The sequence below is a fragment of the Amblyraja radiata genome, chromosome 9 (assembly GCF_010909765.2).
Source record: "Amblyraja radiata isolate CabotCenter1 chromosome 9, sAmbRad1.1.pri, whole genome shotgun sequence".
Lineage (NCBI taxonomy): Eukaryota > Metazoa > Chordata > Chondrichthyes > Rajiformes > Rajidae > Amblyraja > Amblyraja radiata.
In genome coordinates, this window is record NC_045964.1 from 17,664,379 (window position 1) to 17,691,659 (window position 27,281).

Here is a 27,281-nt window from a genome sequence, read left to right on the forward strand (position 1 = left end):
ACAGACATATATACACACAGACATGGATACATACAGCCACACATCCATCCTTGCACACACATTCTCACACACACATACACCTTCACACACAATGCATACTGTACATCCCCATATACATAAACAAGTGCACACATGCATCTATGATCCCCACATCCCTCCTTCCCCCACCTCCATAGACACACATTAAACGAGCGATCCATAAAAATGGCAACATGTACTTAAGAGGCTTTTTTAATGTCACGGTCACCCAATGAGTTTTGTAGCCAAAGAAGGGCTTTCCATGTACAGCCATAGGTGAAGTGAAACAGTGCAGAAGCAGCAGTACAGAAATAACGATCAGACTTTACAGTGTGGGATAATTAATGACGTACACATCAGAGAGAAGACCAGGAAGCTGTCAGCCACTGGAAGACTTGCATGGACTCACTGGGTGAGCAAAAGGGCTTCAATCCAGGGAACTTTGAAGGAATAAATGAATGAACGATTCAGTCCAGACACAGGGCATTCACCTCCAATGATACAGTGGCCTACATGAAGACCAGATACGACCTTGGCAAGGCCATCAAAAAGGCCAAAAGGGACTTCTGCTCCAAACTGGAGGATGAGACAGATGTTCGGCAGCTGTGGCGGGGCCTGAATGCAATCACCTCCTACAAGGCGAAACCAGGAGGCAGCTTGAATGTCGGTGAAACATCACTCCCTGACGAGCTCAATGCATTTTACACACGCTTTGACAGGGAGAATACTGATGTGCCTTCCCGATCCCCCATTCGCTGTGATGGCATTTCAGTCTCAGTCACAGAGGCCGATGTCAGGAAATCCTTCAGAGGGGTGAACCCCCGAAAAGCACCTGGTCCTGATGGTATACCCGGTCGTGTTCTAAAAACCTGTGCGGACCAACTGGTGGGAGTTTTTACGGACATTTTCAACCTCTCACTTCTGAGGTCTGAGGTCCCCACCTGCTTTAAAAGGGCATCAATTATACCGGTGCCCAAGAAGAGTAAGGTGACGTGCCTCAATGACTATCGACCAGTGGCACTAACGCCGGTGGTGATTAAGTGCTTTGAGAGGTTGATAATGGAGCAAATCAACTCCTACCTCGACAAAAACCTGGACCCACTGCAGTTCGCATACCGCCACAACAGATCAACGGTGGATGCGATCTCGCTGGCCCTCCACTCCGCACTGGACCACTTGGACAACAAAAACTCATATGTCAGGCTGTTATTCATTGATTACAGCTCGGCATTTAACACAATCATCCCCTCCAAACTGGTTACCAAACTCGCAGAACTGGGTCTCTGCGCATCCCTCTGCAACTGGATCCTCGACTTCCTCATCCACAGACCACAGTCTGTTCGTATTGGTGGAAATGTGTCAGCCTCGATAACAATCAGCACGGGAGCACCTCAAGGCTGCGTGCTCAGCCCTCTGCTGTACTCACTCTATACCCATGACTGCGTAGCGAACCACAGTGCGAACTCCATCATCAAGTTCGCTGACGACACCACTATTGTGGGGCGTATCACTGATGGGGATGAGTCAGAATATAGAAGAGAGATCGAGCAACTGTCCATATGGTGCCAGCGCAATAACCTGGCCCTCAACACCAGCAAAACCAAGGCACTGATTGTGGACTTTGGAAGGAGTAGGAGGGGGATCCACAGCCCCATTTATATCATGGTTGAAAGGGTCAAGAACTTCAAATTCCTGGGCGTGCACATCACTGAAGATCTTTCCTGGTCCGAGAACACTAACACAATTATCAAAAAAGCTCATCAGCGCCTCTACTTCCTGAGAAGATTACGGAGAGTCGGATTGTCAAGGAAGACTCTCTCTAACTTCTACAGGTGCACAGTCGAGAGCATACTGACCGGTTGCATCGTGGCTTGGTTCGGCAATTTGAGCGCCCTGGAGAGGAAAAGACTACAAAAAGTAGTAAACACTGCCCAGTCCATCATCGGCTCTGACCTTCCTTCCATCGAGAGGATTTATCGCAGTCGCTGCCTCAAAAAGGCTGGCAGTATCATCAAAGACCCACACCATCCTGGCCACACACTCATCTCCCTGCTACCTTCAGGTAGAAGGTACAGGAGCCTGAAGACTGCAACAACCAGGTTCAGGAATAGCTACTTCCCCACAGCCATCAGGCTATTAAACCTGGCTCGGACAAAACTCTGATTATTAATAACCACTTTCTGTTATTTGCACTTTACCAGTTTATTTATTCATGTGTGTATATATTTATATCATGGTATATGGACACATTTATCTGTTTTGTAGTAAATGCCTACTATTTTCTGCGTGCTTAAGCAAAGCAAGAATTTCATTGTCCTATACATGACAATAAACTCACTTGAACTTGAACCATTTTATTATCACTTGTGACATGTCAGAATGAAATTCTTTGTTTTGCATATAATACACAAAGTATGCAAAGAGTGGCCACGTATAGGGTGCTGATAATGGTACAAAGTGCTCAATGTAGTCCCCAATACTCCCTCTTTGTTCTCGGCGACCCCCCTCCCTGCACCAGTGTCTTCTTTGTTCTCTCGGTGGCCCCCCTACGCTGGGTCCCACTTTATTCTATCAGCAGCGCCCCCCTCCCACGCGAGTCCCTCTTTGTTCCCTCGGCAGTCCTTTGATACCAATTTATTTACAATAAATGAGAGGAATAGTGTAGATGAAGCGCATGTAATCCAAGTACAACACCCTTAGAGAGGTAAAGAGAGGTACATAGCAGCAGGGAGTCGAAGGTGTACCCACTGATCTTCTTCACATAGTGGCTCTGAGAGGCATTGACATCCACTGAAAAAGGCCAAGTGAGACAACAGTATAATATCCCATTAAAAAAAAGATGCAGCAGATTCCTAGCAATAATATCCTTCATCTGGTTCAAGAATGCTGTGTTCGTTCCAGATGATCATCTGCCTTTTAATGTAAAGTTAGTGACCCAGCTCGTAAATCAAAGCATTTACTTTCTTGTTCCCAATTCCCACAGTCATGTCCAACCCACAACCTAACTTGCTGGGTAAATGTAAATTAAAAAAAAATACTGCAAATGCTGGAATTCTGAGATTAAAAAACCGAAGATGTCAGAAACACTCAGCAGGTCGGGCAGCATCTGCGGAAGGAGAGACAGATTTTACATTTCAGACAAAGCTTTTTTTCCTTTTCATTTCAGCTACTTTGGGAGTTAATTTCCTCCCCAGAGTTCAGTTTCCCATATGTTTAATTTGACAGCGGTTTAGACAACAGGCGATAAACAATAGGTGCAGGAGTAGGCGATTCGACCCTTCAAGCCAGCGCTGTCATTCACTGTGATCATGGCTGAACATTCACAATCAGTACCCCGTTCCTACTTTCTCCCCATATCCCCTGACTCCGCTATCTTTTGGATGATCAGCCATGATCATATTGAATGGCGGTGCTGGCACGACGGGCCAAATGGCCTACCCCTACACCTATTTTCTATGTTTCTATGGTTCACACGGAGGAATCCCAGAGGGATGCAGGGAGAGTGTGCAAACTCCACCCGTGGTCAGGATTGAACCAGGTCTCCCTAGTGCTGTGAGACAGCAGTTCTACCAGCTGTGCCACTGTGCCACCTCCCCTCGTTTTGTGTTGTGGTTGTCCCATTATCTTCCTGGCTGAATGATGAAATTAGCAACCTTTGGTGGTCCAGATGTGATTTTCATGTAGTTACCTTGCTTTCCCTTCATTCTAAGCCAAGAGAAGGCCCAGATGAAGGCTTGTTGGGATTGTTTCGTGGTGAAGTTACAATCTGCTCACTTTGAGGTGGGTGAATGATGCTTTGCAGAAGAGACAGAGGGATGCGCTCATCTTCAGCAGTCAAATCAAAATCTTCTCACTCTGGCTTTAAAAGACTGTGGTTTTCTTCATGCTGCTTTTCTCGCAATGAAATGATGTCAATGTCATCCATGGAATTTAAAATTTGCACACATATAGTGGTGAGCGGTTTCCTGCGTCTATTGTCTATTGTCTAAAATCAGCACCCCATTCCTGCTTTTCCCCATTCCCTTGATTCCGTTAGCCCTAAGAGCGATATCTAACTCTCTCTTGGCAAAATAATTCCCTTCTGTGGCAGAGAATTCCACAAATTCACAACTCTCTGGATGAAAATGTTTTTCCTCATCTCAGTCCTAAATGGCCTATCCCTTGTTCTGAAACTGTGACCCCTGGTTCAGTGGCCCCTGGTTCAGAGATGAGTGCTCTGGTTTCCTCCCACACCCCAAAGACGTGCATGTTTGTAGGTTAATTGGCCTCTGTAAATTGACCCCCAGTGTGTAGGGAGTGAATAAGAAAGTGGAATAACACATAACTAGCGTGAACAGTTGATCGATGGTTGGCATGGACTTGATGGGCCGAAGGGCCTGTGTCTAGGCGGGATCTTTCAATCAATTCAATTCAATCAAACTCTTGGCATAACTCTAGTGCTGAACATACAAGTTCAATGGAGAATTTGCAAAGAAGAACATTGTAAAAACAGCTGCAACTTTAAATCCAGGTAACACAAAATCTCTATCACCAACAAAGCAAAGGGTAGAAGCTGTAATAAAGGCTTTTGAGAACTTCAGCCTCAAGAGTGATTAGCCAAGATGCATCAAACATGCCATAGTGAAGAGATGGACAGCACAAAAGGGGGCTTTTCAGTCCACCTTCTCCATGTACAGTATATGGCAGTTTTACATGGAAACAGATTGTTAGAAATAAAATTGTTCAAATTTCAGAACAGAATCCAGAATCCATATAAATCATGCAGTAGTAAGAGAATGTTAGATAATTCAAAGCAACTGGCATTTACTACAAGGCTTTAAACAAACATGCTCAGGTGAATATATAAGTTCACCAGGTACCATTGCAAAGTAATGGGCCCAGCACCAAAACTTGAGGCATACCAAGATTCACAGGCCTCCATTCAGAGAAGCAAACTTCCACCATCACCCTCTTTCTTCCAAGAAGCCTATTTCCATCCATTCAGCTATCTCTCCCTGGATTCTGTGAGCAGCCTGCCATGTGAAACCTTGGTGAATGCTTTGCTGAAGTCGATATACACAATATCTACAGCTTTGCCCTCATCAACCTTTTTGGAGATATCTTCAAAAAAACTCAATCAGATTCATGAGACAAGGCCTCCCACTTACAAACCATGTTGACTATCCCTAATCAACCGTTGTCCATCTAGGTTAGTTCTCTCCGTTTATTGCTGAACATTAGTCTGTTGGCCCACTTGACTAGAAGCCATTTATCTTGTCGTTATAACATGGTTCTCCGTGGATTGTCACCTTGTCGTGGTGGAGAAGCTTGTGTGGACTTGAGATCCTGAGAGTGATGCCGTCCAGAGCTGTGCTTCTGGTAGGGCCACCCATGGCGGTAAGATCGAGGGGAATGTCTCTGACAAAGAGCAATCCAACCAAGACCTTAACGGTGGAACAGGCGGCCCTTAGTGGAGTGTCACAATGACTGGGAAGGTGGATGAAGGCTGCAGCATAAAAGTGTCTCCGGTCGTTTTGGATTCCATGCCACTGGATCCTGACCCAGATCTGTCAAGGACCGTGGGGTGGCTGTCTGTGCACCAGTCTCCCCAAGTTAAACAAAGTTACGCACAGGTGTCCTCCATATAGGGAATAACACCCTGGGGACGCCCATGGTCAGCCATGACCGAAGGGGGCCTAAGAAAAGATAACATGGTTGTACATTGGATCTTGCTGTGTAAGGTGGACAACCATGACCATTCTTCAACCGTTCCTCAGTAGCTGCTGAGCCATTTGGGTGGTTCTGAGACTGTGAAAGTTATGCCTTTCTTTCATCCATGCACTTAACCTGACTGTTGTTCATAATAGCCTGCTATCTTCAGTCCACGTGAAGGAATAGTGAAGGCGCATGTGACACTATATGGACCTAGGAAGCTCTCTGTTTATTTATCTGGTATCAGTGATATTTACAGGATCATTAAGCTAATTTTCCATGCAGTCAGTGAGTTTTATCCACAACAAACTGGGAATGACAAAATAATTATCCTCAATAAACAAGTGGCTCAGCAACAAGCACCCAATGACCTGAGTTTTTCCACCTGCCGTGGGAAAGTATAAACATTCAAGTTTTACAAAGAGTGTAAAGATAGAGTGCAGATAGTTTAGTTTAGTTTGATTTAGTTTTGAGGCATGGCACGGAAGCAGGCCCTTCGGCTACCGAGTCCGCGCCGACCAGCGATCCCAGTGCACGGCACTATCCCACACACTAGGGGCAATTTACAATTTTTACCGGAGCCAATTAGCCAACAAACCTGTAAGTCTTTGGATTGTGGGAGGAAACCAGAGCACCTGGAGAAAACTACACGGTCACAGGGAGAACGTACAAACTCCATATAGACAGCACTCTTAGTAAGGATCGAACCTGTGTTTATGGCGTTGTAAAGCCCCTGTCCCACTTAGGAGACCTAAACAGCAATATCTGGTGATCTTGCCCATCACCCAAAAAAAATAATCAAGGTTGAGGTGACCTGCAACCTCCTACCACCTCCCACACATATGTTGAAAACCTTCCTTGACTATTTGATTTGATTTGATTCAATTTATTGTCATTGCACTTTTCAGTGCAACGAAATGGTTTAGCCTGCAGTCATAACATAGAATAAATAACAAACACTCAACACAGTTTAAGTCCCAAAGTCATTGTCTCTTCCCTCCTTGCTCTCCCTCTGCGCTGAGGCAATCCAAGCCTCCGATGTTGTGACCCCGCCGGGTGATGGTAGGTAAGTCCCGCGGCTGAATCCGTGCTCTGCAAGCGGGCCGGTTCAAACTCCGCGGCCCGGGGCGGTCGAAGCTGCCGAAGCTGCCGTCCTCCAGTCCAGCGGATGCAGCTGTAGTTGCGGGAGCTCCGGAAAACAGAACTCGAGCTCCCGATGATGTCGTCCACTGGCCCGCGGCCGAGCCTCCGAGGCTCCAAAGTCGGGTCGGAAGTTGGGTCGCCCCGCAACCACAGCTCCGAGGTCGGCCAGCCTCGCGTTGGTAAGACCTGGCTCTGCCTCCGCAGCCGTGAGGTCGGTCGCAGTTGGAGGCCGCCAGCTCCGCGATAGGCCTCAGCGCAGATGGACACGGAGACGGGGGATACGGCAGGAAAGGTCGCATCCCCCCCGAAGGAAGAGTCAAAAAACATCTTACACCCACCCCCCCCACACATACACAGCTAAATAAACCGAAATAAGCTGTAAAAACGGGACAAGAGAAAACAAAAAACAGAAAAGACAAACGGACTGCAGGCGAGCCGCAGCTGCAAGGCAGCGCCGCCACTTCCGGAAATGACTATGAAGAAAACCGGCTTCAACTAGACATGCGACTAAAAAATTATCGATTTTAAAAACGGCGACCTATTTTTAGTCAAGGCTGGTTTTAATCATGATAAAAAAATAGCAGCAACCTAGATGAAGCCCTGACCACGCGGAAACCACTTTCGACCAGTGATCAAAACCTCCTGTGACCACATGGAAATCTTGGGTGGCGGGCAAGGTCACCAGAGGTTGCTGTTTAGGTCTCCTAAGTGGGACAGGCCCTTAAGGCAGCAACTCTACCGCTGCGCCACCGTATCACCCTGTTGTTATGGATGCTACAGAGAGGTCTAGAAACGCTCAGCATTCTCTGTGAGAAACAGACCTTTTATCAGATGCAGGGAAAGGAGGTGGTGATCTGGAAGTTTGGTATGCAGAAATGGTCTCCATTGTATCTCTATTGTGGGGCCGATGACATCAGGAGGAGTGCACTAAATTGAACGGGGAACAGCGGGAATGCAGCAGTAGAGTAGACCTCAATGAGAACTGAACTTTCGGAGGAACACACTGGGGCATCACCACGGTTTACAGGCATGAATTATTGAAGCAGCACTGTCTGATTCAGGGGAGTGAGGGCTACCAAGTGAGCCACAACTGACACTGGACAAGTTGATCGGAACTTGGGTTATGTAGTTAGAAGAGCACGTACAGCATTTTGCTGGAATTTAAGTAGGGGACAAGGCCGAGCCGAAGACCATTGCCCACTCTCCTGGAATCTTGCATTGAACTTCAGGGGACCTTCATTGAAGTGGTGTTGTTTCAATAGAGAGTTAGATTTAGCTCTTAGGGCTAAAGGAATCAAGGGATATGGGGAAAAAGCAAGACCAGGGTACTGATTTTAAATGATCAGCCATGATCATATTGAATGGCGGTGCTGGCTCGAAGGGCCGAATGGCCTACTCCAGCACCTATTTTTCTATGTTTCTACGTTACTGGAACAGGGGAAGTGGTGAGCTACAGGAGAATAAGTGTTAACTGGTTTTTAAAGTAGTGAGGACCACAAGGACAAAAAATACACTGTGGTTTTTAAACATAAGTTCAAATCCCACCACGGCAGCTGGTGAAAACCAATTCATTTAAGTAAGCAAGTTCCAGAATTGATTAAAAACACCAACAGCATTGTTGACCATTGAGCTACTAGAGTTATCCTAAAAATCCAAGTACTTCAACTGAGTCCCTTCCATGGATTTAAACTGCTGTCCTTACTTGGTTTTGATTGATTGAAAGATGCAGCATGAAAATAGGCTCTTCGGCCCATGGAGTTCACGCTGACCGTCGAGAGGTTGACTAAATTGATTCATGGATTGAGAGGACGTCCCAAGGAATAGAGATTGAGTAAAATTAAGTCTATTTTTAAGTTCCAAGACCAGCAATAATTTTTTCCAAGTCTGCAGAGGCTGGTTTAAACCGAAGATAGACACAAAAAGTTGGAGTAACTCAGCGGGACAGGCAGCATCTCTGGAGAGAAGGAATGGGTGACGTTTTGGGTTGAGACCCTTCTTCAGACTGGTTAGGGATAAGGGGAACGAGAGATATAGACGGTGATGTGGAGAGATAAAGAACAATGAATGAAAGATATGCAAAAAAATACCGATCATAAAGGAAACACGCCATTGTTAGCTGCTTGTAGGGAGAAAATTAGAAGCTAGTGTGACTTGGGTGGGGGATAGAGAGATAGGGAATGCAGGGGCTACCTGAAGTGAGATAAGTCAATATTCATACCTCTGGGGTACCTTCCCCTGCAACTGCAGAAGATGCAACACTTGTCGCTATCCTCCTCCCTCGACTCTGTCCAGGGATCCCAACAGTCCTATCAGGTTAGGCAGAGGTTCACTTACACCTCCTCCAACCTCATCTACTGTATCCGTTGTTCAAGATGTGGACTCTTATACATCAGCGAGACCAAACGCAGACTGGACGATCGTTTCGCGGAAGACCTTCGCTCAGCCGCCTGAACGTACCTGATCTCCCGGTTGCTGGACACTTTAATTCTCCTTCCCATTCCCACAAAGACCTTTCTGTCCCAGGTCTCCTCCATTGTCAGAGTGAGGCTAAATGCAAATTGGAGGAATAGCATATCATATTTCGCGTGGGCAGTTTACAGCCCAGTGGTATGCATATTGATTTCTCTCACTTCAGGTAGCCCCGGCATTCCCTCTCTCTCTCTATCCCCTCTTTCACCCAAGTCGTACTAGCTTCTCATTTTCTCCCTCCAACAGCTATCAATGGCCTGTTTCCTTTATCATCATAACTGTTTTTGCGTATCTTTCATTCATTGTTCTTTATCTCTGCACATCACCGTCTATATCTCTCATTTCCATTATCCCTAACCAGTCTGAGGAAGGGTCTTGACCAGAAACGTCACCCATTCCTTCTCTCCAGAGATGCTGCCTGTCCCCTTCAGTTACTCCAGCTTTTTGTGTCTATCTTCTGCACTAGTTCTTCTTCTTCTTCTTCTCTTCTTCTTCTTCTTGCGTATGGTGTGCACAGCCTAAAGTTGTAGGACAACTTGTTCTATTTGATCTTACTTGATTGTGCACGCCAGGTTGATTGCATTCGTCGAAACAGGGCGGTCCACGTGAAGGTTGCAATCTCCCACCCCAGCACTAGTTCTATGATCCACTTACACATGCATTCCCTACACATCTACAAATCCACACGTCTTTGTGATGTGGGAGGAAACCCAAGCGGTCACAGGTAAACGTGCACCCTTTACACAGACAGTACCCGTGGTCAGAATCGAACCTGGGTCTCTGGCAATGCGAGGCAGTAGCTCCACCAGCTACGCCACTCTGCCACTCTACGTTCTATGTAACTCGAGACCCATTGTAATGTGTTTGACTCTTAACTGCCATCATTTCCATGGACATTTAGGGATGGGCAATGGATGCCAGCCGTAGCAGCAATGGTCAAATCTCGTGAATAAACTTAAAAAAAATACCCTCTGACAGTTCTGGTGTTGCAGTGCCTCCATTGTCACCAGAGTGAAATTACAGCAGAAATCAGAGTCGATGTTGGAAATGTGGATGCAAGATTTCACGATGGAACACCTTGATGAAAATTATTATTATTATTATTATTATTATTATTATTATTATTATTATTATTTATTAAATAATTGAAAACATTATCGACGCAGTGGTGCTGGTTTCCGACGGGCAAAATGAAAAGCAATGCCAGGAGTGGTACCACTTACATTGGCTCACTGTATGTCAGAGAATTGATTTTAAAATCCTGCTGCTCACCTATAAATCACTACATGGTTTAGGGCCAAAGTATATCACTGACATGCTTCCACTATATAAGCCTTCTAGACCGCTAAGATCTTCTGAAACCAATCTGCTAGTGATTCCCAGAGTAAATACAAAACATGGGAAAGCAGGATTTAGTTACTATGCAACAAATAGCTGGAATAAACTTCCTGAAGATTTAAGACTTGCCACAACTTTGACCACTTTTAAAACAAGACTGAAAACTTTTATGTTTACTTTAGCTTTCAGCTAAATCTTAACTACATTGCACTTTTAACTTTTGCACCTTTTATAATGCATTTTTAATTTAGCTTTTCTTTTCTTTTAGTTCTATTTTATTTCATTTTATTATTCCATTTATTGTATGACATGTTTTTATGTGAAGCACTTTGAGTCTGCCTCGTGTATGAAATGTGCTATATAAATAAAGTTGCCTTGCCTTGCCTTGCCTACATAGGAAGCTGAAACACCCACATGGGAAACACCAAAACTGAACATGTAAATAGAACATGCAGTTAAAAGGACAAGAGTGGGGAAGTCTTGCTCCAGTTGTGCAGGCGATGAAGAGACTATGCCAGGTGCACCATGCATGGTTTAAGTCTTCATATGCAAGGAAGGGTACACTAGACTAAATAGGGATACAAGAGATTGACTAAATTGATTAATGGAATGAGAGGACTGTTCAATGAAGAGAGGTTGAGCAAATTAAGTAGATTCTTAAGTTCCATGATCAACAATCAACTTTTCCATGACAGCTCAATGGAACCACCTTAACTCCACAGAATGCACAAAAACAATTCTGACACAAACCGGCACGGTGGCGCAGCAGTAGATTTGCTGCCTCACGGTGCCAGAGACCAGGGTTCGATCCTGACTACGGATGCTGTCTACACGGAGTTTGTACGTTCTCCCCGTGACCTGCGTGGGTTTTCACCGGGATCTCCAGTTTCCTCTCACACTCCAAAGATGTACAGGTTTTATAAGCTAATTGGCTTGGTATGATTGTAAATTGTCCCTAGTGTGTGTAGGCTAGTGTTAGTGTACGGGGATCGCTGGTTGGTGCGGACTCGGTGGGCTGAAGGGCTTGTTTCAATCACAATCACAATAATACTTTATTAGCCCAAGTATGTTTTGCAACATACGAGGAATTTCATTTGCCAAGTCAGTCATCTCTAAACTAAACTAAACAGGAACCAAGTTTGTTTACAAAGACGAGATGCGATATCTGGTACTTTAATGTGAAAATATAGATGGGCATTACAGTGCCATTGCTGTGACTGTTCTCCCTATAAGAACCATACTCTGCTCAGACAGCTAGATACCACCATAGAAAATCAGCTGGGAATCAATTTGGTCACGGTTGCAGGGACGATGTGCAAACTCGATGCCGACGGGCATTGAGCTGCTTTGTGCCTCATATCTGAGGAAGGATGTACTGGCGTTGGGGAGGGTCCAGAGGAGGTTTATGAGAATGATCACGGGAATTATTGGGTTAACATATGATGAACGTTTGAAGGCACTAGGCCTGTACTTACTGGAGTTTAGAATGATGAGGAGGGATCTTATTGAATCTTACTGAATAGTGAAGGGCCTGGATAGAGTGGATGAGGAGAGGATGTTTCCATTGGTGGGAGAGTCTAGGACCAGAGTCCATAGCCTCAGAATAAAAGGATGCATCTTTAAAAAGGAGATGAGGAGGAATTTGTTTAATCAGAGGGTGGTGAATCTGTGGAATTCATTGCCACAGACGGCTGTGGAGGCCAAGTCAATGGATATTTTAAAGGCGGAGATTGACATTGTTGATTAGTATGGGCGTCAGGGGTTATGGGGAGAAGGCAGGAGAATGGGGTTGAGAGGGAGAGATCGATCAACCATGATTGAATGACAGAGTAGACATGATGGGCTGAATGGGCTAATTCTGCTGCTATCTATATTACTATTAGTCTGTTCTTGACCGGTTTTGGCTTTCTGTGCTGCGATTTCCGAGAGTATGCCGCCACTTACGGCTGTCATTTTTGGCCACCTCGCTCATAGCCCCCCTCCGCCGCATGTGTGCCGAGGATTTTTCCCGTCGATGAAAATTGACAGAGATTTTAATGTTTTTACAAAATTCCCCATTCTCTCTGCTGCCCCTGCTGGAGGACTATAAAACCAGGAAGTGGTGTGCCTCAATCAGTCTCTGCAAGTGGTGTGCCTCAATCAGAGCTCTGAATGACACTGACAAATGTCTACAGCACTGTGAGTACCCTTAATTTGGTTAGAGGTAAAAAAGCACTGCCTGCAAATGGTTGTTTGGGTTTGGGTTGAAGTAAAAAGGCACTCTCTCTCCCACCTCTCCTCCCCCCCCCTCCTCTCCCCCCCCCCCTCTCCTCCTCTCCCCCCCCCTCTCCTCCTCTCCCCCCCTCTCCTCTCCCCCTTCTCCTCCCCCCCTCTCCTCTCCCCCCCCTCTCCTCCCCCCCCTCTCCTCCCCCCCACTCCTCTCCCCCCCACTCCTCTCCCCCCCTCTCCTCTCCCCCCTCCTCCCCCTCTCCTCTCCCTCCCCCTCTCCTCTCCCCCCCACTCCTCTCCCCCTCTCCTCTCCCCCCTCTCCACTCACCCCCTTCTCCTCCCCCCTCTCTCTCTCTCCCCTCTTTTTCTCCCCCTCCTCCCCTCCATCCCCTCCCCCACCGTCCCTACCTTAAACTCCCCTCCCCTCCACACACCCCTATCCCCTTCCCTCCACCCTCCCTCCCCCTCCCCCTCCCTGCTTCCCACGTCTCCCCCGCCCCTCATCTCACCCCCCTCTCAGCACTCCCTCTCTCTCCCCCTCTCTCTCTGCCCCCTCTCTCTCCCCCCCTCTCCCCCCCCCTCTCTCTCTCTCTCTCTCTCTCTCCCCCTCCCCTCCATTAGCGTGAGTGTGGGGGAAGGGGGGGGTAGTTAGTGTGTGATGCTGCATGCCGCCTCCCCCCCCACAACTGCACGTTGGGGGAACAGACCCAACGGGTCTGCACTTGGTCTAGTAACATAAACTTATGAATATGTGGGTATGATTGAACCAGGGTCACTGAAGTTGTGAGGTGGCTGCTGTACTACCTTGCCAACTTGCCGCCCCTATGTATTATCGGAAAACATGGATATCTCTTCAAAAACATTGATTTGGACCGCAAGTAGCTGGGTTGCCATAACTGATCCCATAGCACCACACCTGTCACCTAAACATAAGTTTAAAGAAGGTTCCCGACTCAATGCATTGCCTATTGATGTCCTCGCAAGTTGCTCAGCGGGACAGGCATCATCTCTGGAGAGGAGGACTGGATGACGTTTCAGCTCGAGACCCTTCTTCAGACTGAGTCCTTCTCTCCAGAGGTGTTGCCTGTCCCGCTGAGTTACTCCAGCATTTTGTGTCTATCTTCGGTTTAAACCAGCATCTGCAGTTCCTTCCTGCAACACATCCTCTCAAGGTGCTGCCTGACTTGTTATGTTGCTCCAGCACTTTTGTAAACCAGCATCTGGAGTTCCTGTGTCCTTACTCAAAAATAACCCACTTACTTCTATTCTATGTTTTGCATCCATTGAGCAAGCGTCTCTTCTGTTCACCAAATGCTTTTAGCCATGCAGTCCTTCTCAGCCCACTTCGATGAGAACTGACTAAGCCTCAGCTGAGAGATTAGGCAGAAAAATTGTCTCCAACTTTGTCTTATCGACCAACATGAGAATCGCCTTGGTTTTTCTTGCTCTGTCCACAGGGACAATAATGGGCATGAGGTCTATGATGTTGAGTCAATATCACACCAGCTCAATAACTTCAACCATTCTAATGTCGTTCAGTTAAATGTTATAGGTCTGCGGAATGTGTCCCAAAGAAAACTATGAATAACATTGTGTATAAAATCATGAGAGGAGTGGATCGGGTAGATGCACAGTGTTACTTGCCCAGAGTAGAGGAATCGAGGACCAGAGGACATAGGTTTAAGGTGAAGGGGAAAAGATTTCATAGGAATCTGAGGGGTATCTTTACCACAAAGGCTGGTGGATGTATGGAACAAACTGCCAGAGGAGGTAGTTGAACTTGAGGCTGAGACTATCCCAATGTTTAGGAAACTCTTAGACAGTTACATGGATAGGACAGGTTTGGAGGGATATGGACCAAATGCAGGCAAGTGGGACTAAAGTAGCTAGGACATGTTGGCCAGTGTTGGCAAGTTGGGCCGAAGGGCCTGTTTACATGCTGCATCACTTTATGACTATGAAAGCCAGGACGGGGAATATCCACTCTTCATGGGGATTACAGTGGGTAATAGTTTGATCTCTGCGTCAGAGAGCCATGGACTCAAGGCATAGCCTGGATAGTGATAGGTTAGTGCTACGAGAGAGCTGCACTGTGAGAGGGATAGTCTTTTCAATGTTAAATTAAAGAATTATCTCAGATGGACATGCAAGATTTCTTAGCATTATTTTGACAAGTCAGTACATTTCAAAATGGTGTAATTGCAGGGCCATTGGTGAGTCCCTTGAGTTGGATGAAGAATAACACCCATTAAAATCGGAGGATAATTTATCTATCCAACCCCTGGGTTATTTTTAGGAAGCAGGCCACAACTAGTGGGGTGAGGTGGGATCAGTTACGATAACCCAGCTATTTCCAGTCTAAGTCAATGTCTTTGAAGAAACATCCAAGTTTCCCGAAGGTGTAAAGGGGTGGCAGGGTGGCATTACATGGGCTGCCTCCTCACAACTTCAGTGAGTCGAGTTCAATCATAGAGGTGGCACAGTGGAGCAGTGGTGGATTTGCAGCCTTACAGCACCAGGGACCCAGGTTCGATCCTGACTATGGGTGCTGTCTGTACAGAGTTTCTACGTTCTCCCCATGATCGCGTGGGTTTTCCCCGGGTGCTCCGGTTTCCTCCCACACTCCAAAGATGTACACGTTTGTAGGGTAATTGTAAATTATCCCCAATGTAGGATAATGCTAGTAGGCATGTTACAAAACTTACCTTCAGCGGCACTGCAGTTCTGCCACTGCCCATGTGAGCGACTTTGGCGCCTTTGAGAGGGGGGGCGGGTTTAAAATGTGATTTTTCTGCAGCCTATTCAAATCGATCTCTGTCAGGCTGTTTAGTAGCTAAAGAAAAATCGCCTCGACTGACGTTTTATTAAGTTTATTAAAATTAGCGCTGGATCATTTAATTGTTGGAGTAAAATTAAAATCATCTTCAAATGCCGTCAACGCCGACAACGGGACGGATCTCACGTAGGGGACAAGGCAAGGTATGCCGTTTATTTTTTCATATAAACTTGCTTCTTCGGATGCCTTTAATCAAAATTTCACGTTGCGAAAATGTCATTATGTAAATATACGAACCGGCAGTATTTTTCCTGCCGATATGGGGTTTAAATTCACTGTAACCGCAACGTTCCAAACCAGCGCGTTCCACAAAATCCCACTCGCAAGATGATTTAAATGCCCATTAATTTACAGCAATTAAACACTAAATTCCTTCCGTTTGGCCTATAAATTCATGACAATGAGATTTAAAAATCATGTTATATTGTGAATTCTTGTGTGAATGTTATTTGGATACTTAGGCTTTTTTTTAAATGTTAACCTTTTCTTAAGAAATGGATAGATCTAGTAATTGAATTTTGTAATTAGCTACAATTGGGTAACTAACTAATTATATGCTTTAATTTCAGGTAATCCAAGTAAGATTGTTTCATATTTGTTTCAGAATGCTTCAATCTATAATAACTGGAAATTTCATTCAGTTCTCTTAATTTTTAAGAAAGTTATGGGCTTTTGACTGTCCTCGATCACAGCTTTTGTGTTAAGTCAATGGAAAAGCAATAGGGAACAAGATACTAATTTCCGAGAATGGAAATGGCCGTAACGTTTTTAATACTGAAGACATGAAAGTGAATTAGGTGTCAATTTAAACTTATTTTTATGCTTTATCTGATGGGATAAATTGCAGACTTGATTTTTAAAATCTCAAAATGTTGTAACATTGCTAATGCTAGTGTGCGTAAATCGTTGGTCGGCACGGACTCGGCGAGCCAAAGGGCTTGCTTCTGCACTGTATCTCTCAACTAAACTAAACTAAACTAAACATAAACTAACCATGAAGTTGGGTGCTGTCTGCATAGGGTTTGCACATTCTCCCTGTGATTCTGTTGGACCTCGAAACACTGTTTGATGCATAGAACACCATTCTTGCGCAAGCTCACTTGCTTGAGCCAGTACGACTACTCTACCAAGCCGGCAAAGGGTTAAAAGAACAAAGTTAACTAGGACAACGACGAAATGAAAAGACATAAAATGCCAGATGTCTTTACCATGAGGATATCTGCTCCTGAACAAGGGTCTGGCAAGTCCAGTAGAGTTTTCTGACGGTGCTGTTGTGGCCAACAATGTTTTGATCTCTAGGGATAAGCCTGTGGACAGATACACTGAAGAAATGACTAGAGAGACAGGGGAAAAAAGATGTTTCTAATTTGCAGCTTGAGTTTTATCATGGATTCACTTTATCTTTAGATTAGTCACAGTGTTTCTCTTATGAATTTATTGCAAACATCTGTGGCAGATGTAATTCTTTGAAAAGATGTTTGAACCTTTCGTGTTGCTGTGTGGTAAACAGTGCTTATTTTATTTTTTATCTAATTGAGCATTTGATCCTTGTTACTGTACAGAGACCAGTAACACAGCACCTGCTTTTATATAATATGTTGACATTTGTGCATCCGTTTGCATGTTCACCTTTTATAAATTTGGATGTCCACATTTATGTTGGCAACTCCCAGGTAAACTTGTCAGAAGAATACAACATCTTCTGATTGTCATGGAGAAAACTGTTGATGTTCTTGATCGGTACGGGTGTCAGGGATTATGGGGAGAAGGCAGAAGAATGGAGTTGAGAGGGAAAGATCTCAGCTATGATTGAATGGCAGAGTGGACTTGATGGGCAGAATGGCCTAATTCTGCTCCTGTAACATATGAACATGAACTTATGAAGTTCATAAATATATCTATTCAGGGACTCACAGACATTGCAGTTACCATTTTAATTTTACTACCCTTATTAAAAAATTATTTGCAAATTAATGATGGAGATTTATAATGCAAACCTGGTGTGCTCATTATTGGGCTGCAGTAACATTGTGTTAAGTCTTCAGTTCAAATCTCACCACAGCAGCTGGGGAAGATAAATTCACTTAATTAAGGAAGATTTAGAATTGATTAAAAAAAACACCATCAGCTTCGGTGACCATTGAACTGTGAGAGCTGTCCTAAAAATCCAACTGCTTCCACCGAGTCCCTTCTGTGAATTTGAACAACTATCTGTATTTGGATAGACTGTAGGGGGTAGCCGTCAAGCAGACCCCTGCTCTTACCTTGAAGACCAGAGACTGGGAGGAGGGAGCGGGTGATGACGGCAGTCGCGATGAGCGAGGAGCAAGGCCGGTAGGGGAGGAGAGGGAACTGGGGTCTGGCCTACTTTGCTCTTGTGGTCAGCTGCGGGAGGCGGCCCCTGGGAACAAAGGTGGATGGGTGAGGAGAGGTTCGCTGGTCGATCCACACGGCCTGCAGCAGCCTGGAGCTCGCCTGGAACCGGCACTGCTCATAACAACTAGAGTGCATACTAGATTTTGAATGGTGCCATAACGGTGCCTCGTGCATGTGGGATCAGTAGACTATTTCTGTACAATTTACTCATCATGGATGTGCTTAGGTATGCCAATATTGCACTGGACTGTTTGTGATAAAATAATTTTACTATGCTTCTCCACTTTGCACGTGACAATAAAGGCACCATTGAAACATTGAACCATTCTTGGGAGACACAAGGAACTGCATTTGCTGGAACCTTGAGCAAAACACAAAGCGCTGAAGGAACTCAGCGGATCAGGCAGCATCTGTGAATATGAAGAAGGGTCTCGTAATGAAACAGCATATGTCCATTCCCTCCACAGATGCTGGCTGGCCCACTGAGTTCCACCAGCACATTGTGTTTTGCTAATAATTATAGCAGGAAATTCTAGGGCAATTTAAAAGCGATTAAAATTTTAAAGGTCAAGGCCATTTCCTCATCCTTGGCGTACTGCGCATGTTGTTCCATTGTTTAAAAAGGGTTCTAAGAGTAAACCTAGCAATTATAGACCTATTAGTGTGACGTCAGTGGTGGGAAAATTAATGGAAAGGATACTTAGAGATAATATATATAATCATCTGGAAAAACAGGATCTGATTAGGAACAGTCAACATGGATTTGTGTCTGGAAGGTCATGTTTGACTAATCTTCTTGAATTTTTTGAAGAGGTTACTAGGGAAATTGATGAGGGTAAAGCGGTGGATGTTGTCTATATGGACTTCAGTAAGGCCTTTGACAAGGTTCCACATGGAAGGTTGGTTAAGAAGGTTCAGTTGTTGGGTATTAATAGTGGAGTAGCAAGATGGATTCAACAGTGGCCGAATGGGAGATACCAGAGTGTAATGGTGGATAACTGTTTGTCAGGTTGGAGGCCGGTGACTAGTGGGGTGCCTCAGGGATCTGTGTTGGGTCCACTGTTGTTTGTCATATACATCAATGATCTGGATGAAGGTGTGGTAAATTGGATTAGTAAATATGCAGATGATACTAAGATAGGAGGTGTTGTAGATAATGAAGTAGATTTTCAAAGTCTACAGAGAGATTTAGGCCATTTGGGAGAGTGGGCTGCATCTTGCCAGGACAAATCAAAATAGGACGTACATGGTAAATGGTAGCGAATTGAGGAATGCAGTTGAACAGAGGGATCTAGGAATAACTGTGCATAGTTCCCTGAAGGTGGAATCTCATGTAGATAGGGTGGTAAAGAAAGCTTTTGGTGTGCTGGCCTTTATAAATCAGAGCATTGAGTATAGAAGTTGGGATGTAATGTTAAAATTGTACAAGGCGTTGGTGAGGCCAATTCTGGAGTATGGTGTACAATTCTGGTCGCCAAATTATAGGAAAGATGTCAACAAAATAGAGAGAGTACAGAGGAGATTTATTAGAATGTTGCCTGGGTTTCAGCATCTAAGTTACAGAGAAAGGTTGAACAAGATAGGTCTTTATTCTTTGGAGCGCAGAAGGTTAAGGGGGGACTTGATAGAGGTCTTTAAAATTATGAGAGGGATAGACAGAGTTGACGTGGATAAGCTTTTTCCATTTAGAGTAGGGAAGATTCAAACAAGAGGATATGATTTGAGAATTAAGGGACAAAAGTTTAGGGGCAACATGAGGGGGAACTTCTTTACTCAGAGAGTGGTAGCTGTGTGGAATGAGCTTCCAGTGGAAGTGGTGAAGGCAGGTTCGTTTTTATCATTTAAAAATAAATTGGATAGGTATATGGACGGGAAAGGAATGGAGGGTTATGGTCTGAGTGCAGGTAGATGGGACTAGGTGAGAGTAAGTGTTCGGCACGGACTAGAAGGGCTGAGATGGCCTGTTTCCGTGCTGTAATTGTTATATGGTTATATGGTAATATGTGGAAATTGAGAACTCTCTCAGTCTATTCTAATAACACCAAGCCAAATAGCCAAGACGATAAGGAAAGGGAGAGCAAAAAAGAGAGCATTTACATTCTAATTGGAGCTATTTATTTCTTCTAAATGTATTCAAATTAATTCAAATTTGTAATTTTTCAGGTAATATCTAAGAACAAGCATAATTATCATTACCATTCTTTTTCAACTAGCAAAAGCAATAGCTCTTCAAAGCATTCATAGAAGAATGCTCCTCATCCTAAATATGCTAAAACTGCAGGAAATACACCTTGTATGCTCAGGGCACCATATACAGGGTGGCGCAGGTTGTAGAGCAGCTGCCCCACAGTGCCAGACACTCGGGTTCAATCCTGACCTCGGGTGCTGTCTGTGTTAAGTTTGCACGTTCTAGGTGAATGGGTGAAGCCTGGTTCTGGGAGCATGGGTGAAGCTCAACAGACTTCGTCTTGGAGTTGGGCGTGTCAATGCCAGCATGTGGAGATGGGGGCTCTGCCAGAGCCCAGCCTGTGAAAGCAGAGCAGAACAACAGACATCCAGCCATGTCATCTCTGGGTGCCCGCCCTACCACCCACCAAATGGAGCTCAGGGCCTGGCAGACATTGACGCAGAGACAACAACCTGGCTGCTCAACACCCGGCTTGAGATCTAACTATTCCTTTGGTTTATTTATGTTTCATTCGCAAGAAGAAGAAAACGTTCTCCCGGTGACCATGTGGAATCCCTCCCGGTACTCCGGCTTCCTCCCACATCCCAAGGACGTGTGGATTTATTGATTAAATGGCCTCTGTAAACTGCCCCTGTTGTGGAGGAAGTGGATGCAAACATGGGTTGACAGAGAATTGGGGCAGGTTTGTGATGAATAGTTGGTAAGGACTCGGTGGCCTGAACGGCCTGGTTCCATGCTGCATTGCTAAACTAAACTAAACTAAACTAAACTAAACTAAACTAATTTAAACTAACCTAAAATTAAACCTGGCTACATTTTAGCTGCAAGATATACCATCCATCAGCCATTACATGACATTATGCTTTCCATACACCACTCCTGATATTACATATGCTTTTCATCAGTATGTTCCATCATGAAATCTTGCATCCACATAATTTCCAACACCAACTCTGAATAGAAATTTCTGCTGTAATTTTACTCTGATGACAATGCTGGTCAGAGGGTATTTCTTTTTTTAATATATTCGTAAGATTTGACCATTGCTGCCAAGCCTGACATCCATTTCCCATCCCCAAATGTCCATGGAATTGAGGGCAGTTAGGAGTCAAACACATTACAATGGGTCTCAATTTACAATGAATATAAGGTTGCAGAGTAGCATAGCTGGTAGTTCTACTGCCTCACAGTGCCAGAAACCTGGGTTTGATCCTGACCTCAGGTGGCCGTGTCTTGCGTTCAGCCGCGGGGACCGGTTCCCACTGTAGGCCGCGGCCCCCGGGTGCTTCTGCCATGCGCGGCCCCATGCACCCTTCGGGAATCATATCCAGGTTCCAACTTGGAAACAAGGCAGTATTTAAAGATGGGAAGACATTTTACTTTAAAATATCTTTCATAAATAAAGGATATAGCATCTGGCTTTTGCAATCAATTAAGTGCTATCATCATTGCAAAAATCTAGGAATCCGGGCAGTCAGCAATCTCCTAAAAACAGCAATTAAGGAAATGGTGAGTATGTGGAAATATTAGCTGAGATATAAATATTGTACAAAACATCGTAGATAATACATTCCCTTCTCTTCCAATAGCATGTGGGATCTTTTACATCTATTTGCGAAGAAAGTGGCAGCACAGTGGCGCAGCGGTAGAGTTGCTGCCTTACAGCACCTGAGACCCGGGTTCGATCCTGACTACGGGTACTGTTTGTACAGAGTTTGTATGTTCCCATGACCATGTGGGTTTTCTCTGGGATCTCCGGTGTCCTCCCACATTCCAAAGATGCACAGGTTTGTAGGTCAATTGGCTTTGGTAAAAATTGTAAATTGTCCCTAGTGTGTAGGATAGAGCTAGTGTACGAGGTGATCGCTGGTCGGTGCGGACTAGGTGGGTCGAAGGGCCTGTTTCCGCGCTGTATCTCTAAACTAAACTAAGCTAAACCACAAAGTCTTCACTAAGGACCCAATATTCTGCCTTGACATTTACATGACACGTTGATTTTATGTTACGGTTCGTGATGAAATAGTAAAGGTTAATAAAGGTTTTTTGACAGGTGAAGTACAGAGATGGAAGGCTGTTTACAACATCATGTGTTTCCAACATACCTTTAATGTCATAAAACATCCCAAGGTGATGTGCGTCAGCATCATTCATGCAAATCTGGCAGCAGGCCAAAAGGGTGGAGGCAAATTTGAAGGAGCAGCTTAAAAGAGAAGGAGCTATGAATACTCAGGGGTTCTGGTTGGGAATGTCAGCATTTAAGATCTTCTAAGCTCAAAACTCATCCACCATCGATGAGAAGATTAAAATCAGAGATGAGCAAAAAGCCAGGGTTAGAAAAGAATTAATAATTTGATTTGTTATTAAGGCACATTATTTACTTTCCACAAGGAGTCTGTCAAATGTGATTCTCAGATGATGCTGGATTAGAGATCCTATGAAAATTGGGCCTATTTACATAGGTTTTAGCATCATATAATCCTATGTTTGTTAGAGATAATAATTTAGTTTAGTTTAATTTAGAGATACAGCGCGGAAACAGGCCCTTCGGCCCACCGAGTCCGTGTCAACAAGCGATCCTCGCACACTAACACTATCCTACGCACACTAAGGACAATTTACAATTTTACCGAAGTCAATTAACCTACAAACCTATTAGTATTTGGAGTGCGGGAGGAAACGGGAGTTCTCGGAGAAAACCCTCGCAGGTCCCGGGGAAAACGTACAAACTCTGTACAGGTAAGCACCCGTAGCGAGGATTAAACCTGGGTCTCTACTGCTGCGCCACCGTGCCGCCCAGTTTATTAGATATGAATTAATAATTTGATTTGTTGTTCAGGCATATTACTTACTTTCCACAAGGCATCTGTCAAGTGTGATTTTCAGATGAAGCTGGATTAGAGATGCTGATGATTGGGCCTATTTACACAGGGTTTAGTGTAATCTAATGCTATATTTGCTAGATATAATACTTTGATCTACTATTAATAATAAGCATTAAGCAACAAGATGCCTGTGTTTAAAAAGCAGCAGCAGAGTTGAAAGGAGTGCAGGAGTTTTGGGGAGAGTCATAAAGCACATTAGTGGGAGGCAGGATTGAAAGCCTGACAAGTCTTTATTCCAAATCTAAACATAGGGGTTTATAATGCAGATAATGCTACACAAGATCATGACAGCAGGAAACAACGCATCTTAAACAAGAAACAGAGGTTAATCCTTTTATAATGCAGCGTAGATAGAAACATTGCAGCAATGTTTCCCCATTACATCACACTGTTCAATGTAAGAAAGACATTTACCGAGTGGCGATAAAGTAAAGATGTTGACAAAGAAAGCTGAGTACAGGTAAAAATAAAATTTCAGAAACTTTTGAAAGATGGGACATGGAAGGTCTCACAATAGATAAACACAAAAACTGGAGTAACTCAGCGGGACAGGCAGCATCGCTGGAGAGAAAGAATGGATGACGTTTCGGGTCTTCACAATAGTGTAAATTAGAACAAAAATGTTAAATGCTCAGAGACAAAGTGTGTCCCTGGGGTGTTGATGGAAATACAAAGCGTAAGAATGGGTTGCGAAAGGCTTGGGATAAACAGATTGGGTATTTGATGGTTAGCACAGACTGGATGGGCTGAAGGGCCTGTTTTTGTACTGTGTATCTCTGGCCCTGTGGCTCTATATTTGGAAAGGTAATTGGAAAAATGTTGTGATGCATCCCAATAAATCACATCTGTAATGTTCGTCATGCATACAATGTATCCTGTGAGTTATGTGCAACATTCTCACAGTGCTTCAGGCTCTCTAGCCTTAGGGAGGCTTAGGAAGTTCAGTGTATCCTCAACAACGCTCACCAATGTCTACGGATGCGCTGTAGAAAGTATTTTATCGGGAAGCATAACTGCATGGTTTGGGAACAGTTCCATCCAAGACCGCAAGCAATTGCAGAGAATTGTGGACACAGCTCAGACCACCACACACACCAACTTCCCTTCCATTGACTCCATCTACACCTCACGCTGCCTCAGCCAGGCCACCAGCATAATCAAGGACTAGTCTCACCCCGGGTCACTGCCTCTTCTCCCCTCTCCCATCACGCAAGCGGTACAGAGTTTGTAAATGCATACATCCTGATTCAGGGACAGTTTCTTCCCACCTATATCAGGCAACTGAACCGTCCTATCACCAACTAAAGAGTGGTCCTGAATGGTCCTGACCTACTATCTAGCTTATTGGAGACCTTTGAACCATCTTTAATCGTACTTTACTTGACTTTATCTTGCACTAAACATGATTCCATTTATTTGGTATCTGTACACTGTGGACGGCTTGATTGTAATTATGTAGTCTTTTTGCTGATTTGATAGCATGCAACAAAAATATTTTCACTGTACCTCAGTACACGTGACAATAAACTTAACTTAACTCACCAGCTTCACTTAACTATAGCCTTTGCAAAGAGAGATAAACTGTCCAAATAATTTAGGAATATTGATGGTGCATCATTAGAATTAATAGCCGGTGCTAATCAGTGTCTCCATATATCAGAGGCTCCTAATATAATAAAGTCATTTTTATTGGATTCTGAGAGTGCAACACTTCTTTGAATAGGGTTTGCGGTTGTGTTGTTGGCATCTGCTGTTTTCGATATGCTATCGTTTAATATGTGCTTCCTCCATATAATCTATCTATAGTGTGTATATTCTGCTCACTCTTTATGAGGTGTGAACTGTATTTCCCAGTCTTCATACTTCTTTACAGCAGTGCAGATCCGTGAAGCCTGTGTGATGTTTCACACCATTAAACTGGATTTTTACCTAGGGTTCATACTGCATCTGAGTTGCTGCTGCTGTGCAGGGCTATCAATGTGCATACTGTCGACACTCACCTGCAGTCAGTTTTAGTTTAGTTCAGAGATATAATAATAATAATAATGGATGGGATTTATATAGCGCCTTTCTAATACTCAAGGCGCTTTACATCACATTATTCATTCACTCCTCAGTCACACTCGGTGGTGGTAAGCTACTTCTGTAGCTACAGCTGCCCTGGGGCAGACTGACGGAAGCGTGGCTGCCAATCTGCGCCTACGGCCCCTCCGACCACCACCAATCACTCACACACATTCACACACAGGCAAAGGTGGGTGAAGTGTCTTGCCCAAGGACACAACGACAGTATGCACCCCAAGCGGGATTCGAACCGGCTACCTTCCGGTTGCCAGCCGAACACTTAGCCCATTGTGCCATCTGTCGTCCCAAGAGATATAGGGCGGAAACAGGCCCTTCGACCCACCAAGTCCTCTCCGACCAGCGATCACCAGCACTATCCTACACACTAGAGACAATTTACAATTTTTACCAAAGCCAAATTAACTTACAAACCTGTACGTCTTTAGAGTGTGGGAGGAAACCGGAGCATCCGTAGAAAACCCTTATTGTCATGGGAAGAACATTAAAAACTCCATGCAGACAGGATCGAACCCGGGTCTCTGGATCCGTAAGGCAGCAACTCAACCACTGCGCCACTGTGCCGTCCTGTTGCAGTCGTCATTCTGGCTTCTCATAAAGATTTGTTTCTGAAACCATCAGGTCCTGGGCTTGAGCCTTTCACTTCACCCCCCACCCTCCCTCCCATCCCCACCTCCCACAATGACCCCTCTAGAAATGGGCAGTTTTGTGAATTTCTATTTGTTGCAGATGTATCTAGTACCAGCCATTAGAGCTGGGAAGAGAAAAGTTTAATTTATTCATAAATGTGTCACGACAACTCCAGCTTTGTTTCTGTCATGTTGTCTTCTCTCCTCCAGATCGGAAAGTTTGCATTTGAGCTCCACTCTAATAGCTTGAGTAACAATCTTGGCTACACACCAGAGAGTGTCTGGTAAAGAAGGCGTACGTATGGTATGCTTGCTTTCATATGTTGGGGCACTGAGTATAAGAGTTAGGACGTTATAATGCAGCTCTATAGGACTTCGGTTAGGCCGCATTTGGAGCATTGTGTATGGTTCTGATGGCCCCAATATGGGAAAGATAATGAGGCTTTGGAAAGGGTGCAGAGGTTTACTAGCATGATGCATGAATTAGACGGTATTAGCTACAAAGAAAGATTGGACAGACTTGGATTGTTTTCTCTAGAATGCCAGACATTGAAGACATTTTCCCAGGATGGAAATATCGTTAAGGTGCGAGAGGAAAAGTTTAAGGAAGATGTATGGGGCAATGTTTGACACAGTGTGGTGAGCACTGCCAGCTATCATGGTGGAGGCAGATATGATAGTGGAATTCAAGAGACTTTTGGATAGGCACATAGACATGGAGGGATGTGGATTATGTGCAGGCATCCGATATTGGCATCATGATTGGCACAAACATGTGCTGTACTGGTTCATGTTCTATGAGTACTATCGGTACTATCGGTACTATCGCGACGCTTAAGAAACATTTAGGCAGGTACACCAACACCTCTATATTCAGCTTCCCTCCCCTCACTGATGCAGCCCACAATTGCAGAGTCATCTGGAAATTTCTGCAGATGGCAGGAGGCGGAGTTATATCTGAAGTCTGAGGTGTAGATGGTAAACAGGAAGGGAGGGAGGACTGTCCCCTGTGGGGCCCCTGAATTGCTCACCATGCATCAGGAGTTAAAATCGGCATGTAACTAAGGTAATGCTACGGTGATTATGGGAGATTTCAACATGCTGGTAAACTGGAAAATCAGGTTGGTTCTGGACCCCAAGAAAGGGAGTTTGTAGAGTGTCCCCAAGATGGATTCTTAGAGCAGCTTGTACTGGAGCCTACCAGGGAGAATGCAATTCTGGATTTAGTATTGTGTAATGAACCGGATTTGATAAGGGAACTCAAGGTAAAGGAACAATTAGGAGGTAGTGACCATAATATGATAAGTTTTAATCTGCAATTTGAGAAGGAGAAGGGAAAATCAGAAGTGTCAATATTGCAGTTGAAAAAAGGGGACTATGGAGGCATGAGGGAGGAGCTGACCAATGTTGACTGGAAAAGG